Below are 20,652 nucleotides of genomic sequence, written 5' to 3'. Positions count from 1 at the left end.
CATTCTGTCTCTCCCCTTGTGCTCTGTTTTCCCAGCCAGCACAATTAGTATAATTATCTCTCTGTTCACACCTCAGTTGACAGCACAGACACTTCTAGTTTAATGGGCTGAGACACCGATGAACTCAGAAAACAGTTCATGTTATTGTTCCTGGTTTCAAACTGTTCAGTATATTTTACTCACCACTACCTGCTTCAGAGCAAAAAGTGCGGGAGGAAAAAAAACAACCCATAAAATCTATTCTGTCTCATTTCATTGCCTAGAACTTTCTTTGATTTATCATAAAACTGGAGTTAGAAGAATGGAGGAAGGCTCTTTCATTTTTCTTTTCTTTCCTTCGATTCCTTTCTTTTTCCTTTCTTTTCCTTTCCAAAAAGGAAGCCCAAGGTAGTTACATCTAGGTCATCCTTTGTGGAAACCAACCCTTGACCTGCACTTGAGGAACTGAATCTTTTTGAATCTTGATGAGCACTGACCTGATCCACACCTTCTGGCAGAGTCAACCCACCCATGAGGAAGCTGAGTCACTGTTGCTTATGAGGAGGCCTGTGTGGTGAAACCAAACCAGCAGGAGTACCAGATTGGCAGTATCAGTGCATTTGCACCATCCCAAGCTCTCTGCCAGGGACGCGGGCGGCGCTGTGGGTTAAACCACAGAGCCTACGGCTTGCCGATCCGAAGGTCGACAGTTCGAATCCCCGGGACGGGGTGAGCTCCCGTTGCTCGGTCCCTGCTCCTGCCAACCTAGCAGTTCGAAAGCACCTCAAAGTGCAAGTAGATAAATAGGTACTACTCCGGTGGGAAGGTAAACGGCGTTTCCGTGTGCTGCTCTGGTTCGCCAGAAGTGGCTTAGTCATGCTGGCCACATGACTCGGAAGCTGTAGGCCAGCTCCCTTGGCCAATAAAGCGAGAGGAGCGCTGCAACCCCAGAGTTGGTCACGACTGGACCTAGTGGTCAGGGGTTCTTTTACCTTTACCTTAAGCTCTCTGCCACCTTGCCCACCTCCCTTTTCGTAAACAGCAGCAACTCAGGGATTGGAAAACCAAGTCAGCTCCACCATGCTGTCCCCTGCTGAATCCTTCCAAATTCCAATACGAACTCATTTGATCCACAGCTCTGAAACGTATTAGTAGGTCAGAACCTCAATCTGCATGTAGATTATGCACTTTTCAAAATTTAGGATGTTATTCTGTACATACCTAATCCCAAGTAAATACGCACAGAACGGCACCCTAATTTACACACACGACAGATTTTGGAAATTTTGTGCACTTAAAATCATTTGCCGTCATTACCATATAAGAAATGTATGGCTGCATCAGAGATACATATTAGCACTTACAATATTCAGAAATACAAACCCATAATTTGAATTGCATGAGAAATATGGTGGTTGGTTTTGTTTTGTTTTTAAAAAGCTCAATCAAATGTATGTACTAAATAATAGAAACAATGGGGTGGGAGGAACAAATGATTTGAAGAATATGTGTTTATAAACAAGCCTCGATTCCCCCCCTCAAACTAGTGTATCGTGTACGAAATGAAATGTATTTTGACCTTTAACAGACAGCGGCGCTGATGATTCTTGCTTTCTGCCTCTCTTGTGCTGACAGGAAGAAAAGCACCATGTTGCAAAAGAAGCTGCTCAGATTTGTTTTAGATTTGACATTATATGCTGCATAACTCAAGGGTATAAATTTTGATTACCAGGCAAGAATGGAAGTTTTTTTTTTAAAGAGAGAGTCACTCATACAAAAGTTATTTCAGTTTAATTGAGTTTTGAAATACTTTTGCATACACAACTTATTGTGATGTCACAGACTGCCACCTTAGTAAAAAAAATCCCATTAGCTCTGCCATAGCTTTGCTCTTGACAATGCATTCTAACTTTATGAGCCATCAAGATAACCTTTGTGCAATCGGACAAGGGATGTTCATATGTGCTTCAATCCACCCCAACGCTCATTTGCACTTTCATCTGGCATTTTCTGACCTGTTGCAGCTGGCTTGTTTCTTCCTTGTTCTTTCCATGTGAAAAGAAGAAGCATGAATGATGCATACCATTAGATTTTTAAATCTAACCTTTGATAATTTTACGAATTTGAAGAGGCTTTATAAAAGCTTTTTTTAAAAGCTTGAGCAGGAATTTCCATATTGGCCTCATAATCTGCTCTAGATCAACTTTGATAGCAATGATGCGTGGTGGCAATTTGAGAGAAAATAAAACAACTATGTTTAAAAACAAACAAACAAACCACCATGAACTTTGACAATAATCTAAAAGTCAGTGTTAAATTCTCAACCAAGGGTGGTAGTTTGCCACATATTTAGTGAACTTGGCACAGGTGATGTTAAGATGTCATAGAATTCTCATTTCTTTACCTCTCTCTCTCTCTCTCTCTCTCTCTCTCTCTCCCTCCCTCCCTCCCTCCCCCCCTCTATTTCATAGGGCTGCTTTTAATAGTAGCCGATGCAAACAGAAACTTAGGTTGCCATCTGTATCCACTTACCTAGAAACAAGATCAATTGTACTCAATGGGACTTTGAATAGTTATGTATAGGATTGACTAGGCATGCATAAGAATGTATAGGCATTCAAAATAATACATTGCTATGACGATCACTGCAGCTCCTGACAACATTTGACATTCACAGCAGATGGTAATTCAAAAGAAGAAATACGGCTTCCACTTTAAATCTAGTTTTTTTTTATTTTTATTCACTCTGACTATATCATGGCTCCTTTATAAAATAAGGATAGGCTAGAGTTCAGTAACTTTTGTAAGTGTGTGTGTATGTATCTATAAAATGAAAACGGCAGCTATTTATATCCGAAAGCACTCAAGAATTGAATGATAAAACAGATGAGGAATAAAAAGCAGAAAACATTGAAGATTCAGCATAAGATGAAATGCCAGCATAGCATCTTTTTATGTTCTTATGGACAAATGTATGGAAGACCAGTCCATTAGTAACAATAGCTACACAGGACATTTGTGATAAAAGATAAAAAGTATATATATATCTGAGTATCCTACCTTAGGATCGAAAAAGAGAATGATTCTTGCTCGTGAGCTTCCAGGGGGATCTAAGTCACTACATCTGGAAACAGAACAGTGGAGCATAGCCAAAGCTAAAATCAAAAGTACTGGATCAAAGAGTTAAACATCTTTGTGTATCTCAGTTTCTGCAGGATTGTATGTTGATCATGATTATATTGTCACCGATATATATTGCACTTGGCCACAGTTTATTAGTTACCCATATGAACCAGACATTCAACTTCTGTGTTTATGGTCATGGGAGCTCCGGCTACAATATCCAAAGGTTAACAAAAGGCATAATCCTCCCCACGCACAATATAATTGTCATTGAATTTCCATTTTTCTACTAATTGACTTCAAATTAAATAGTTACATTAATTAGCGTATTGCTTTTCCACCCCTACTTCCACAATCTTTTTGTTTAAACCCTTTCTACTGCATTATACAGTGGTACCTCTGGTTACATACTTAATTCGTTCCGGAGGTCCGTTCTTAACCTGAAACTGTTCTTAACCTGAAGCACCACTTTAGCTAATGGGGGCTCCCGCTGCCACCGCACCACTGCTGCGTGATTTCTGTTCTCATCCTGAAACAAAGTTCTTAACCCAAGGTAATATTTCTGGGTTAGCGGAGTCTGTAACCTGAAGTGTATGTAACCCGAGGTACCACTGTATATCAAACTCTCACCCATTACACGAATCCCTCTTATACATTTACTTTATGCTTTTCTTCCACTGCTCCTATCTCAAATCCTGCCCATGATTTCATTTGTTTGTGGTACCTTCTCCAATAGCCCAAACAAGGCCTTCATTCTTTGAAGAAATGGGAGAATCCCAACATCACCATGCAATCTTCAATGTGCCATACACTATGCTTTTTGAAAAAGATTCCCAGTGCATATTATAGCCTGTTTTTACTCTGATCTATTTGGTACTACTTAGAGATCCATTTGTATGTATATGTGGATTTGTAGATTTGAATGCATGCCTTCGAGAGCAGAATACACACATATAGAGAAAGGGTGTGTGTGTATGTGTTAAATTTCAGATAAAACTATTCAAGCCAAAGAAATTGTTTTAAGACAAAAAAAAAATGTATTCCACTGCTATGTCAACGAAGAACTTTTTCTTTCAGTCCTAAGGAGAGAAGGGAGAGGGAGCTGAAGTTGACATTCTCACAGTAATCATAGCTCTCCCACACACTGCCGCATACCTGGAATATATTGAATGTCTTATTAAAATTCAATCCAAATGGTACATTTTACAATAGCTAGGACAATGTGCTCTGCCCTCAGGATTGCACACATGGCTGGCTTCAAGGCGGGTTGCATGACTGCATTTCAGGGGATGGAAAGAATGTTAACTTTTTTGCATTTCTTGTCATGGCGCTGGGTAAAAATGATAATGGAGAGCTCTCTCTAGATTAATTGCAGGTTTGTTATTGGATATATGCATTGCACTTTATACATACAGACTATAAGCCAAGGTTTATGTACCACTAATTATGACAATAAGAAGAAGCTAATGGAAATAAATGTGTGAGGTAGCAACATTTGAATTTTAACTGCAGAGTAGAAAATGGCTTTGAAACAAAAACTGCAAAATAGCTTGAACCTGGCAAAGGGAGCATCTTTTCTATAACTTAGGGGATGCGCCACTAAAACAAAGTTTCGCACCAAAAACAGATGTAACGCTAAACCAATGTTTAGTGGTATGTGTATGAGCAGCAGAAAGCTGCTTTCTGTTCTTGGTTGCATTCAGTGCTTTCCCCCCCGGGGGTACGCAGGGGTACGCATGCCCCTATATATTTTGTGAATCTAACGGGAGAAGAAACTGAAAAAAATATTTTTTTTAGTTTCTTCTCTAGCACGGTGAATCGTCAGTTCCATTGCTGCTCCTGATGATGGCCTCCTTCCCTGTTACGGTGTTTCCTAAGTCTCATATGGAATGAGAGTACCCCTAAACATTTTTTTTCCCTTAGGTAAAAAGCACTGGTTGTATTAAGCATCAAATCATAGCTTACCGACCATGGTTTGCCCAGAAATCAGGATTGGAAATTATGGTTTGATCTTGGTTTTCAATACTAGTTTCTGGGCAAACAATAGTGAGTGCTAACCGATTTCCTAGATTTCGAAACAGCGGCAAACTGTGGTTGGCAAGGTTGGAGCAGCAAATACGAAAAGCTTCTTTGATTCCTATACAGCACCAATATGGTGCCACATGCATCACTGTAGTCACTGCTGTCCCTTATGACACCCATGAAGGGTCTTCATAAACATCACCTCAAAATGCCACAATGCACAAGAAATGGTTTGCTGCTCCTGCTCAGTTCTCCCCTAAATTGAACAAACCTTCCCTCTTTACCCAGATTTCATTCAGTGCTGGGACTGGAGGCCTGCACTCCTCTCTGTCTGAACAAGATAAGGTAAAGGAGGTAAAGGACCCCTGGACAGATAAGTCCAGTCAAAGGTAACTATGGGGTTACAGCGCTCATCTCTCTTTCAGGCCGAGGGAGCTGGTGTTTGTCCACTGACAGCTTACTGGGTCATGTGGCCAGCATGACAAAACTGCTTCTGGCACAATGGAACACTGTGATGGAAACCAGACCGCACAGAAAGGCCGTTTACCTTCCCACCACAATGGTACCTATGTATCTACTTGCACTGGCATGCTTTTGAACTGCTAGTTGGCAGGAGCTGGGACAGAGCAACGGGAGCTCACCCCATTACAGGGATTCAAACTGCCGACCTTCTGATCGGCAAGCCCAGAGGCTCAGCGGTTAAGACCACAGCGCCACCCGCACACCACCCCTCTGATCAGAAGAGATGTACAAAGAGGATTTCTCATTGTGACTGTTAAGTTGTGGGTGGACATATCAGACGACATAGCGATTCTTCAAACAGCTCTTGTTTATTCACAGGCCAGAACAGAACCTGAACTGAAGGGTTCAGCCAACCTGCTTATATAGAGCTCAACTACAAAGCAACAGTAACAACTTTCTGTAACTATCCAATCACTGAACGTCACTTTCTATTTCTTATTTGCATATTTGGACCTGAGTGAAAACTATCTACAGTACCTCCCTGCTGGCCCAGAGTGAGAACTTCAGTACATAACAGTGACCATGGTGGTGGCTTATGCAGGTGCCTCCCTGCCCCCAATTGGGGGCATGTCTGCACCATTTTGTGTTCCTGTCACTTTTTGTTTGTTTGTTTGTTTGATATTTTGGATGTGGCAGCCTTATGCCATGCCCCTCCCACGCCAGCCATTTTATAACTGGTGCCCGTGGCATTTTCTCAAAATTCAAATGTCTCCGCTGGTTCCCCCTAAAAAGGATTAGCAACTCCTATCGTAAAGACAGTGGTTCTGATGTAAATTCAACTTAGCTGTTAACTTGCCCAGTGAGCTGCTGTTTCTCTGTCTGAAACCAGCCTGCCCCTCAAACGTGGGGGTAATTATACCACTCTACTTTCAGGGGTATTGTAGGATTACTAGCACAGCACACACTTCTCTCTCTCCCCCCCCCCCAAAATTGCTATGGTTGTGACAAGTCAAAAGAAGTCAGCTTTGAAATGACTGGGGGATGTACAGTACAGCATTCCTACGGAGAAGAATGCTGTAGTGGAAACTTTGCCAGCTGCAGTGGGGTTTAAAGGTAAGTCACCTCAATCTTTACTCCCACTCTAACCGCTGCCATCCTTGTAATGCCAGTTCATAACATTTAACTTTTGATTTATTGATCTGGAGCTCAGTATGCTGGGAATCAAAGTCCTGGGCTTGGAGGTGCATCTTGCCTTTTGATCCTTACTGGTGTTTTACTGCTATTCTCTATCATTTTGAGTTAAGCAGTGCTCTCATAGCTTCTAGCTCTTGTCAGTCTATTTAGTGTATAAAAGGCTGCATGTTTCTTCCCTAAGGTGCATCACAGAACGGTCAAATCTCATAATGCCATACGCTATACATAATTTATAGTCCGGGCTTAAGATGAACACGCAAGGAGAAGAGATGGCGATCTAGCAAAATGGATGGAAGCAAGAAAGGTCAAAGCCATCCATTCCTCAGATGGGGAGATCTCACTGAAAAGATTGTGGCATTTAATCTTGATGATTAAACCTGACTCAAAATTGCAAAATGTTTGCATTCGGGGAAATACATCTACCCAAAATACAAGGTATCTGTAGAACAATTCCTGACCAATTTAATCTTACTGTTTTCAAGCTATTTTTGAGAAAACCTTGGGATATCTCAGAAGGGTTATTGAGAGGGTTGGGGGTGGTTTCAATTAGCAGGCGAGTAAGAATGGTTAAGGGACGCGGGTGGCGCTGTGGGTTAAACCACAGAGCCTAGGACTTGCCGATCAGAAGGTTCAAATCCCCGTGACGGGGTGAGCTCCCGTTGCTCGGTCCTGCTCCTGCCAACCTAGCAGTTCGAAAGCATGTCAAAATAAATAAGTACCGCTCCGGCGGGAAGGAAAACGGCGTTTCTGTGCGCTGCTCTGGTTAGCCAGAGGCGGCGTAGTCATGCTGGCCACATGACCCGGAAGCTGTACGCCGGCTCCCTCGGCCAATAAAGTGAGATGAGTGCCGCAACTCCAGAGTCGGTCATGACTGGACCTAATGGTCAGGGGTCCCTTTACCTTTACTTTTACTAAAATGAGGCTGCATTTTATGCTATATTTCAAGCCATATTTTAATTAGCTGTTTGCTTATTCATTCTTTCATTCCCTATTATGTTTTATTGTGATTTATATTTGGTGTTAGCCGCCCTGAGCCCAGCCCTGGCCAGGAAGCGTGGGGTATAAATAAAATATTATTATTATTTTCTTTTTCACATGACTCTAAGTTATCGTCTTCTGTGACCTCCCTGTGGGGCTCTTGGTGGGTGGCCCCCACCACTCTTCCTCATCCAGCCAGTCTCTGCCACTATTTCACCCTTGAGATACTCCCCAGATTACACCCCTTGTTTCCTCTGGCACACTCTACCCTTCTCACCAACCTTTCTCCACATCCTCCTTGAGTGCTTTTGCCAGACTGGAGTGTTCCCTCGAATTTTAATATTGCCTCGTGTTTGCGTGGGTAGAGGATAGAGAGGGGTGCCTTGGTGCATGCGCAAGGGCACATGCTCAGAAGGCAATGTGGCCCTGAGGTTGAACAGCACATTTCATGTAAGCACCTACCCCTAATTACCTGTTTGCAGCATTGGGAAGAGGTGATTTGGAGTAGGAAAAGAGTTTGACTTGATTTGCATAATTAGCAAACGCTTTGCATAATGTGCCCTCATTCAAATGTGGTTTGAATGCCACAACCTTAATTCAGTGCAACTAACTTCATTCTGAATTGCCATGCTTGGCTTTCTGCAGCTTAGATAGTACGCATTTGTCGTTTTGTGTGTGTTTTTGTGCAAACCTGGGAATGTATTCTCTCGTAGGGAGCATAAAAACAGGGTTTTATTTGATGAAAGAAAATATGCCTGCTTTGGAGGGGGAGAGATCTGCTGCTAATGTAGCCGCTGCATTGTTAGTTATTTCACAAATGCATTGAATTTGAAGTGAGCAAAACCGGCAAATATATCACACGGCTCTAAATGCCAGCTTACTGCTGTGCATGGGCATTGTAACTACCTGTCCTTGAGCGAGGCAATTCAAGCAACAATATAAAAAGAGAGAGACTTTAACATGTCTGGCTCCATCTAAGCCAGAAGGACGGAAAGTATGACATATGAAAGCAATATACTGTTTAGTGTGAGAATCAATTTTGTTATTTCTATAACAGATTCGCTTTTCTGGTTTCCACATTCTGTTTTTACAATGTCCCCTGCATTGCCCTGATATCATTTTGCATTGGCTTGCCTTGTAAAAATGGTCACAGAGCAACACTGTCATTATACTGCCTCTTTCCCTACCATAAAGCCATTGCTCCAAGCCTACAACGACAGAGATTTCTTTTCTCTTTACACCACAGAGTCATTTTCTGTGAACTTGCTTTTTAAAAAAATATATATGTATATATAAAATAACATAATCTTCACTGACTCTGAATGAAGAGTTGCTTTTAGCCAGATTGCATTGCACGGGTCAATCATACACTGGGCTCACATGAGAGTCGTTTTATATAGGGGCATGCACTGATTTTCTAATGAATGAAACACTGAACCAAATGAGGTCCATTTGGTTCAACGTTCATTCAGTACCAAACAAATGCCATCTGTAAGAATTTAATCATCCCACTCAGGGGTGGGGGTGGTTATCTTTCTCCCATGGCAGTAGCTAATGTGGGGGCAGATGTCGCCCAGCAGGTGTCATTTTATTTTTTCAGAACTGCCTATCACATGGTTCTGGAGCATTTCTGTAGGATATGGCACTTTTTTGTGGCGCCCGCCATTGCCCATTCCTACAATGCGGCACAATGCTGTACGGTCTGGGATATTCTGGGAACATAAAACAGTGGCTGGCTAATCAGGTATGCTGCCACAGCAGAGTGAAGAGATTGAAAGGAGCTCAAGTCAGCGAAAACAAATGTGAGCATTTTCATTTTAAATAAATGAAAAATTAAGGGTTGTATCCAGTTAAGGACTTCTAATGTCCCTTTCTCTGCACCCACCAAAAATCTGTTCCAGGGAAGGAGAGGGTGAGGAAGGTTTATTGTGCAGGTCCTTGCACTAACTAATAGTGAACCCTGTCCCTGTGAACAATGGCTCCTCTGTGGGAGGAAAATATACAGTCCTGTGATCCACATGCGTGGGTAAATAACAAAAGAATTGGCTGGGTGCCTGGATTCAAAACACAGGCGAAACTCACTCCCAGCAGGAGAGGCCGCCAATGGCAGAGTTGAAGCTCACAAAAAAACCAGGCAGCAGTATAATGCGGGAATATATGCTGTTAAACCTTTTCATGTCCCATTTAGTTTGCTTGCAAACAGAACTCCCCTCTTTCTACCCCTCTGGCAATGAACAGATCACACACTGTTAAGTAATTTTAAATATTTTACTTGCAAAATCTCCAAAGGTCAGATTCATGCATTTGTCCAAGCAGCAGCAAGGAGAACACAGGCAGAATGTTCTTGGGTAGAAAATACAGAACAGGCATTGGCAAACTCGGCCCTCCAGATGTTTTGGGACTACAATTCCCACCATCCCTGACCACTGGGCCTGCTAGCTAGGGATGATGGGAGTTGTAGTCCCAAAACATCTGGAGGGCCGAGTTTGCCTATGCCTGATACAGAAGATACTTCCAAACACATGTTCGAAGCTTGGAGCTTGCTTAGGCACTTCTTCTTTGGTCAATTCCATGTCACAGTGAGAGAGAGGGGGAACAGGAAGAGAAGGTTTCACTTCCACCCTTATTGGAGAAGAGGGGGACGTCACCTAGCTGAGTCTAGGAATCCTGTTCTATTTTCTTAACCCCTTCATGCACTAACTAGCACTCATGCATGTTTGACTACAGTCTCACACATCCTTCCTATGGGGAAAATCTTATGGAATGATGTCCCTAACCTTTCTGCCCACAAGTAGGCCATTTGCAGTGATGGTTGGTGTCAACTGGGACTGATAGGGTGGAAAGAAGGGAATAGGTGGAACCAGTGAAAAGAGGAGCATGAGCCAACGACAGGCAGAGCCCACTAATTCTAATCCTACTCTTCCTTGCAGGAACAAAACTGAGGAGAAGGAAGCTGGCAAGAAATGTCACCCACTGGTCACCTGTAAGACAACAGGAAGTTAGGAAATGTGTGAGGTCAGACTGAGCTTGGTGAGGTACAAAACCATTTGGCTTAATGGTCCAATTTCCATTTGCATGCAGCTCTACAGATAAAGCGTGTCCTCCCCAAAAGAGGGCACGTGTTGCGGTGAGACCTGGAGACTGACCTTTTGGTTGTGTGGGGGTATATTGGACAGCCACAACACTTGATTGGTAGGCGCCTCATTGCTGGGTTTAATCTGGCCAATGGGGAGCTGTCTGAATGGGCCGAGGGACTTATATATGCCTACGCACGTGACCCAGAGCTTCCTCTTACGGCTCGTGCATCGGAACACCCACCCACCTCTCCCTATATTTAGGACATTGTGCGATTGACCTTGCTATGCCGTCGTGTGTTGTCTGTCATTGGGACAGGGGCATGGCAGGAATTTTCCCCACTTGGCTGATTGGCTGTTGCCATTTGGGTTTCGCCTGCCACATAGCAAATCGTCACAACTTGTAAGGTTGCGGATAGGCACTGGTTCAGGTGATAGGGATCGGACAATGGTCTTGCCATCCCTATGTGAAGGGTATTCCATTAAAGGAATTCAGGGACTCAGTTCAGGTTGTGCCCCTGCCTGAGTTCACGGGAGCATCTGGGGAGTGGACATAGTCTGTTCCCGGGCTTTCTACCTACTTCAGGTGTTCACCCTTGGCTGACCTATGATAGAGCTCTGGGTCAGTGCCATCTGCAAGGGTGCAGGGAGCTAATCGAACCGGAGCCTATGCAACCACTCACTTTCTGTAATCAATAAAGTTGTGGCCTAAATTCTGCCAAAAACCAAAACTAAAATTTGAGTCAAATGTGTGTTTATTTAGGGGGGAGGTCTCTGGGTCTGAACACGCAAGCGCATTTGGAGATGATATGGTCTTACTCTGACTGTACCATATGTTATTTCTAAACACTTGAATTAGTTCTTATAGTCAAAAATGGGTTAGTATGTGGCCACTATGGGGCGAGCATGCTCAATTTCATAGGAATGGGGTCTTTTAAAGTACACAGCAGCAATGCTGCCAAAAATACCCATATTGCTAATGACACTTATTATGTAAAATGCAACAGCAGGTAAATAAATATCCATGTAGGTCTTCATTTACCCTTAAGGATTCCTTTCACAAAGAAACTGTTCAGTTTGAAAAGAGCTCCTTTAAATATTTAAAATATGAATAGCTTCTCCACCCCTTCTCTGGCCGATGAAAGGGGAGCTTGCCTTTAGTTTTTGGAAAACATGAAAGGGGTCAGATCACTAGTAATAGAAGCCTCCCTCCCTCTTTGAGAGATGTGCTCTTTCAAGACATCAAATAGAAAAACACTTTTCTCTTTAGTCTACCAGTCTTGCACAATGTGTCGCACTCATGAAGTCCTTTAATCCCATTAGAGTTTGCACAGACCATAGAGGGAGTCCGGGAGGTGGGGGCTACTTTTGAACAAGCTGGAAGCTTCTGAAACCCAGTATACAAAAATTAATGTTCATTCAGTTCAGTTGTTTTTACCAGCACATCTGTTGCCCAATCCACAACATATGCCGCTTGGGTTGATGTTTCTTTTATCTCCAGTCTACTAAGAAAGGGAGCAGTCAGCACTGAACATGGTGACATAAAAAGAGTCCTGCTGGACCAGACGAAAGGCCTATCTAGTCCAGCATCCTCTTCTTACAAGTGGGTCAACAAGATGCCTATGGGAAGTAAGGTAAAGGGACCCCTGACCATTAAGTCCAGTCGTGGTCGACTCTGGGGTTGTGGCGCTCATCTTGCTTTATTGGCCGAGGGAGCCGGCGTACAGCTTCCAGGTAATGTGGCCAGCATGACTAAGCCGCTTCTGGCGAACCTGAGCAGCACACGGAAACGTCATTTACCTTCCCGCCAGAAGGGTACCTATTTATCTACTTGCACTTTGATGTGCTTTCGAACTGCTAGGTTGGCAGGAGCAGGGACTGAGCAACGGGAGCTCACCCCATCACGGGGATTTGAACCACCAACCTTCTGATTGGCAAGTCCTAGGCTCTGTGGCTTAAGCCACAGCGCCACCCATGTCCCTCTATGGGAAGTAAGGTAAAGGGACCCCTGACCATTAGGTCCAGTCATGGCCAACTCTGGGGTTCCGGCGCTCATCTCGCTTTACTGGCCGAGGGAGCCGGCGTACAGCTTCCGGGTCATGTGGCCAGCATGACTAAGCCGCTTCTGGCAAACCAGAACAGCACACAGAAACGCCGTTTACCTTCCCGCCGGAGCGGTACCTATTTATCTACTTGCACTTTGACGTGCTTTCGAACTGCTAGGTGGGCAGGAGCAGGGACCTAGCAACGGGAGCTCACCCCATCGCGGGGATTCGAACCACTGACCTTCTGATCGGCAAGCCCTAGGCTCTGTGGTTTAACCCACAGTGCCACTCGTGTCCCTCTATGGGAAGTAGCTCTTCTCAATAAAGCCCTCAAGAGCATAACAGCACTTTTACCACATGTGAGTCCCGGTAATGGCAGTATGGAAACAGCTTAGCGGGTGTGGGACTAACCCATAGCATAGCTGAGCCCATACACCTTTGCCAGGCTATAGCATGCATCCCCTCTGTCTGTGCAATTTGTGGCACCAATCCATAGGGTGGCCCTCCATGGTTCAGATTCTCTCTCTCCCACTACTGGAAGAGGTGGGACCAGTGGGGATTCAGGGCCAGGGCCAGTGTGTCTCTGTGATGCCAGTTGTGTGCTTTTTTTAAGGCATAAGGTAATAATGCCTGAATACGTTTCTAATGTTTGATGTTTTTCTTATGTTTTTAGATCTGCTGTAATATGCCCAGAGTGGCTGGGGAAACCCAGCCAGGTGTGCAGGGTATAAATTATAAAATGCAAGGCATGAGAAGGCTCATTTCTCACTAAATGATTGTATGAAAAAGGTGAAGGATCCCACGGACAGTTAAGTCCAGTCAAAGGAGACTATGGGATTGTGGCGCTCATCTCGCTTTCAGAGAGCCGGCGTTTGTCCACAGACAGCTTTCCGGGTCATGTGGCCAGCATGGTTAAGCCACGTCTGAACACCGTGATGGAAACCAGAGAGCACAGAAACAGCATTTACCTTCCCGCTGCAGTGGTATCTATTTATCTACTTGCACTGGCATGCTTTCGAACAGCTAGGTTGGCAGGAGCTGGGACAGAGCAACGGGAGCTCACCCCGTCATGGAGATTCGAACCGCCTACCTTCTGATCGGCAAGCCCAATAGGCTCAGTGGTTTAGACCACAGCGCCACCCGTTATTATTATTGTTGTTGTTGTTGTTATCAGGGCTACTATTTCTAAAAAAAAGAAAAAAAAAATATTATAAAGGCACCTTAAGTCCTCAGGGCACTTTAAGCCACGGGATTCCTTCTCCCAACCTTCCTACCTTCCTTCCTTCCTTCCTTCTTTTCTTTAGGAACAGAAATACAGCATTCAGAGTCGAATGTTTGAAATGCCCCCATCACCTTCTCCAAAGACACGAGTCAAAGCCTACAGGAGATGCAGTTCTATATGGTATTGCCACCAATCTATTGATACCTCTTATTAGAGAGTGTATGAATAGCATAGTCTCACCCTAAAGACTGTGATTCATACACATATTACAGAGAAGGGAAGAGATTCCGGACATAAAATTTTAAGGCAGTTCAGCAATATAGTATATTAATGCTACCCAGCTAACCGAATCAAATTAAAAGTGAATAAATAAATCGATAGCAGCTGTCCCTTCAGTGAAACTGGTTTGTCTCTTAATTACTTTTGCAGTACCCAGAGATTCCAAGGCCAAGTATATATTGGTCTCTGAGCTCGTAAATAAACACATTGCAAAGGGAAGAACTGCAGATCTACTTTTCAATACATTTATGAAGTCATATTAATAAACCTTTCACATGTGCTCAAATTGCCCAAACCTTTTCACACTATGAGTTATGTTGTCCTCAGGATAACTTCATCCAAACATTCCAGTATATGAAATGGATGGAGAATTATATATACTGGTTTGTTCTGTTTGTGTTTGATGGTTGATATTGATATGAAAGGTTATTTAAAAATATGCTGCTTTATGGCTTGCAAATATAGGTCATAATGCTCACTATGGTTCAGTAGGTGGGGGAAGGCAGAAGTCATGTAGAGTCACTACCATGTTTCATTAAAAAAGGATAATGTTCTTTTGCAAAGTCAGAGAGATTAAAGGTCACATTAAAGCTTGGGTTTTTACAGCCCTGTCTCTGAAGTTATTGGGTTATACAGGTACAGTAAACAAAATTTAGGACATGTTGCTTGCATTCAGAATACAGAAGGCGATCTTTTGGAAGTTCAAGTAACAAGAAAAGCCTCCTTCGGGCTCTATGTTTAACTTCAATTAAAGGCAAGCAGTGGGTATGCAGCAGCAAACCAGCAGCTTCTGATTGGAAACATGGGCATCTGCTGTTGTGCAAAACTTATTAAAGCTCAGTTATTTTTATTTTATTTTATTTTTATCTTCTGAACTGCCCAGGTAGTTACTTACTATATACAGTGGTGCCCCGCAAGACAAATGCCTCGCAAGATGGAAAACCCGCTAGACGAAAGGGTTTTCCGTTTTGGAGGTGCTTCGCAAAACGAATTTCCTATGGGCTTGCTTCGCAAGACGAAAATGTTTTGCGAGTTCCTGCGGGGGTTTTTCCTCCCCCCCCTTTTCCCAAGCCGCTAAGCCACTTATCAACTGATCCTAAGCCGCTAAGCCGCTTAACAGCTGATCCGCTAAGCCGCTAAGCTGCTAAACCGCTTATCAGCTGATCCACTAAGCCGCTAATAGCGCTAATCCACTAAGCCGCTAATGGGCTTGCTTGGCAAGACGAAAAAACCGCAAGACGAAGAGACTCGCGGAACGGATTCTTTTCGTCTTGCGAGGCACCACTGTACCGCTAAGTTTAGTCTCTCTCTGTGTGCATGAACCCACAATAATGGAAAAACCATCCCTAAGATATAATGACTTCAACTGGCTGCTCGGTCACGTGACTGGTTCACAATTTCATATGACTGCTTCTACTATAATTTAAGGAATAAATTATAACTCTTGTCAGTAGGTGTGTTTCCTGTTCTGTAGTGTAGTGAGTGCCTTCGAATACAAGTTGACACTGCTGTTTCAGATAAATCCTAATTTTACCAATTGCGCGATACGACGCTTTTCAATTTCAACGTATTCTTTATTATTATTATTATTAACAATGAAGGCAGAGGTCATTCTGCTCTTGTACTTTGCTTTCTGTCAGATGTACCTGTAGCGGAAAAAGAAAAGCTAATTTCTAGCCTATATTTTTTGCTCAGAAGGCTTTTTCCCACTCCAGATCCATCTTTGCTTGTTTATAATGATGCAGCTGCCATCCCTCCACTTCTGACTTTGAGTGCTGAAGTGTGTGTAAGCAAAATAGGTAATTCAGAAGGAAATGATTGAATCAAGGCAAATGAGAAATAATGAATTGACAAATCCTGAGTACGGAATACACAATGGCTGGCAAACTATGCCTCTGCTAATTTCCAGTCCCTAATGATGCTAGAAATATATAAATATCAGCAGGTCAGCTAGTTACAGAGTGAAAAAAACAGACAAACCAATAACTAATTGGCTGAAGTAAAGCAAAATAATAAAAATATTTGTCCTTGGAGTGCAAGCAACGATAGACAGACAGAAAGACAGATGATAGATAGATAGACAGAAAGACAGATAGACAGATGATAGATAGACCTTAAATTTTAAAATGTGGATGTGCCATGTTTGCAAATATGTATTATGTAGAACTTTAGTTGCAACTCTCTCTTGAGTGACCATCTGCATTTGCCTCTGCATAATGCCAAGCCTGTGTGTGCCTCTGCATAAAATGTGAAATAGTTCAGAGTACCTGCTCCCATCATGATCATATGCTTTGGGCAATGGCTGGGAAGTCCTTGTTCTGACTCAGCTATATCTCAGCTTTGACACCTTCATTTACAATATAATAAGCCTTGCAATGTTGTCATGATGAATGTGATATAAGAATAATGCATTCAACGTGCTTTGACCGCTTCAGTGAGCTGCATAATGGCACAACTTTGGCCTATCTCCACACCACATTTGGTCTACAGTGCTGTTTAATTTTGTCCTAGTTCGTTTATGTACTTAGCTATTTCCCAAGGCTGGCACAATACATTTTGCTACCTGAGACAAAGGACAAGAAGGCTCTCCCTCCCAATTCCATGTAAAGAAACCAACTGGATTGATAGCATAAGAAAAACATGCTAGATCGGACCAGTGGCCGATCTAGTCCAGCATCCTCACAGTAGCCAACCCAGATACTTAAGGGAAGTAAATGAATTTTACTCCAGAACTGATGGATGGCTATGTCCTCCTTTGCACTTGAAAGCAGCAGGCTCAATTAAATGTGCCAGAGAGGCTTCATGGCACGCTCAGGTCTGTGTTTCCACCTTCCACAAAGTGCAGGCCCTGTTCACATCTTCCAGCTGAGGACTAGCCCTGCCCTGCCTGATAATTTCCTTTCTAAAATAATAATAATAAATTCGGTGCAATAATGGGGTTAATGTGTCCATTCTAAAATAATAATAATAAATTCGGTGCAATAATGGGGTTGATGTGCTTTAGGGAAGCTTTTAATGTTTAATAGGTTATTGTATTTTAATATTCTGTTGGATGCTGCCCAGAGTGGCTGGGGAAACCCAGCCAGATGGGTGGGGTAGAAATAATAAATTATTATATATATATATATATATATATATATATATATATATATATGCAGGTTTTGGTGTCTTCGGGTGTCTTCCCGTGTAAGAGTCGGGGTGTCTGTGCGACGTTTCGACGAGGTCTCACTCGTCATCTTCAGGCTGGTGCTTTCGGCTTCTTGTTACTGGAACAGAGCAGAATCTGGTGTTTGAGTTCCTATAAATACTGTTGAGGGGTGTGGTGTATAGCCTCCAACGTTCTGGGCAGAGAGGAAGTTCCTAGATTAGTGTGCCTTTTCTTCTTTTGTTCCTTAATTACTTGAGGGATATCTTGAGTGATTTCATGAGTGATATTCTGAATACCACTGGGTGGGTCATTAAGTGTAGATTAGTTGCTAAAGCTTTTGTGTCTTGACCTCTTGAGCTTGTGAAGAGTTTTTCTGAGAAGATGGCTGTGCTGCATTTAGTTGTGCTCTGGCTTGGCTTCGTGTATAGGGGCGAGCTGTGGTTTTGTGCCTTGTGCCAGCCAGATCTGTGTAGGGATTGCAGGGGGGTGCAGCATCCGGAGGTGCCACTATAGTTTGGCTACTGGATGGAGTCTGTAATATGTCTGTGGAGAGGGTCTGGGTTTGGGTCTGGTGTGGTTGATTGGTGACGGCGTTCTGTGTGCCTCTGGTTCTGGTGTCGGTTTTTGTGGGGAGGGCTAATTTCCAGATGTCTGGCAGGCGGGACGTGTCGTCATGCTTGTTCATGTTGTGAGGGTGTTTCTCTATCTCGATGGCTTCCATGATTATTCTCTTGTGGTGATGTTCCATGTTAAAGAGCAATATATATAATATCCCTCATTACTTTTCCTCTTCATTCCCCTCGTAGGTATTTTTTGAGATGGTTGCATGATAATATTTCTAGGTTGCTTTAGGCTATAAAACTCTTATCATTTGCTGAGAGAAATGAGGGAGGTTAAGGAGGAGGCATCTTCCCATCAAAATTGATGACACCTAGCTGTTGTCCATAACTTTTTTTAGAACCAAGGAACAAGAATTCAGAATATGCTTAGTGGATATTGTTTAAGGCTATTTTGGATGGTAGGAGAATTTATGAGTTAAATTAATAATAAATGAGCCCATGTTGCATCTCCTGGAGTTTGCAAACAACCTCATCTGACCACTGAGAAGATGTATGCTTTTCAGCAATAATAAAAGTACATAAATATTAATAACTTTCTTTTAAAAAGAAAGAAAAGCTGTCACTGTATGGCTGTTGACTATACATAAAGTTTAATGAAGACTATGAAAATAAGTGGGTATTGCAGTTTTAGGAAACTCACTATGCTTTAGCATTTATTGTCTGGGAAGTTGCCCATGGTGGCTGTCTATGATAATAACCATTAAATTTGCAGCTTTGAGCCAATTACTTAACCAAGAGTATTGATTGCTTATTGAGACATAATGTAGGTGAAATATTCACAGAGATAGAGAGTTAATAAGTCCCTGCAAGGAGCCCCTTAAATGTGTTGTCGATGGCTGTTGACTGCAGATATACTTTCCAGGTCTGAAATAAACCTCCCCCCTCTCTCTCTGACTCCACACACACACAAACTAGACTTCATTGTTTCCCCCCTATTTTTTATTTTCATTTTTAATTTTGACAAAGTAATAATACTCCAACTGGAGAACAGCACCAGCCATTGCCCTAACAACAAGATATACCTGGTGTCAGAGACTGTGCTGAGGAGGGCTGCACTGAGGACTGAGGTGGGAGCCTACCCCCCCCCCGCCCTCACCCTCACCCTCACCCTGCTCTGGATCCGGATCCTGAATCTTCCCAGGAGCAGGAGGACAGTATAGATTTCGAACAGTGGTTTGCAGAGGGGCATAGTTCAGAAGGCAGAAGCTAGGAAATACTGGATGGGGAACAGCTAGCAGCAGAAACACTAGAAGAGAGGATGAACAGATTCATGGTCTCTGGGCAGCATTCCATCCCCAAAGACACAGAGAGCTCAGAGTTTGTTAGAACAGAAAGCGCAGAGGTTACAAACTACGAGATGTAGGAGTGACATAGATTAATAGGGACGGGGGGGGGTGAGCCTTAATTGGGAGCAGCGCCATTCTAGGGAGACTTGTTCTTTTGCCTCTTGCTGTGATTATTAAAGAATCTAACTGGTAAGACGTTTCTTTCGTTTGATCTTCGATTCCCTGAAGCTTGACACCTGTGTAGCAGTTAGAGTATTGGACTAAGACCTGGAAGAGCAGGGTTCTAATCCCCACTCAGCCAGGAAACTCACTGGGTGACCTTACTTACTGCCTCTCAACCTACCCTATATTGTCGTGAGGGATCAATGAGGAGGCCACATTGAGCTCCCTGGAGAAAAAAGGTGGGAGACAAATGCAAGAATAAATAATAAATAAAAGCAAATGTAACAAGAATGCAGTAGAGATTTTTAAAATAATGTTGTAGGGACGATGTGAAGTTTTGGTCAACTTAAGTTGGAGATGTGTGTGCAGTTTTATGTACCTTTTCCCGAGCTTGTGAAATGACATTGGAACATTGTATTTGTTCAGCTCTCTTGAAAGTTTCTGGGAGCTCAAAGCAAATAAAGACAAATGGATAGTTGATGCAGAATACAAAACATTATCAAAGCAGCACAGGGAGCCATCAGAATATATTAGGTGTTAAATCCCATTGTCTCGTGCTCGCTTAAAATAAAACAGAACGGGAAATGTCACTTCATTAATCTGTGCTTGAGACAAAGACTTGCCCAATGAGAAATGGTGTAAATTCCCAGGCAGGGCAGCTACAATAGGGAGATTACATTGCCACTGTCTTCCCCTAAATGCTGTAAGAACTCCTATTTAAACATTAATTCAATTAACTAATCAATTTTAATTGTAATGAATTTTAATTAAGTCTCCAGCCATTACCAAAGAGGCCTACCAGTACACATCTATTTTAAGGCTCCGAAAGATTTTCTTTGCATTGTTAACACTGATTCAGCTCAGCTGAAGCATGTAGCCACTCACAACAATGCCCCCCCCCAAGCATAAAACCTTGCAAAAAAGGAGGGAAGAATCTCAATGAATTTGTACCTTAAAAGAAAGCATTAGGACTTGGGTGAGGAATCTTTCGCTGTTTTACAAGCTGCAGTTTGCAACATCTCTTCAAGTTACATGCCTTTCCTCCAAGTCAATAAATA

The 20,652-nt window shown here is 42.9% G+C and overlaps 1 long non-coding RNA gene across 1 annotated transcript; it reads left to right on the top strand.

Annotated features, from left to right (window-relative positions):
- The first annotated feature begins 6,573 nt into the window (after positions 1 to 6,573).
- On the top strand, positions 6,574 to 11,478 carry LOC309540961. The gene is made up of 3 exons (XR_014223580.1): positions 6,574 to 6,699; positions 6,962 to 7,215; positions 10,689 to 11,478. It is a non-coding gene; the product is annotated as an uncharacterized lncRNA (long non-coding RNA).
- The last annotated feature ends 9,174 nt before the right edge of the window (positions 11,479 to 20,652 follow it).

The sequence above is a fragment of the Podarcis vaucheri genome (assembly GCF_965113315.1).
Source record: "Podarcis vaucheri genome assembly, chromosome: 9".
Lineage (NCBI taxonomy): Eukaryota > Metazoa > Chordata > Lepidosauria > Squamata > Lacertidae > Podarcis > Podarcis vaucheri.
This window is presented reverse-complemented; position numbering and strand designations above follow the sequence as displayed.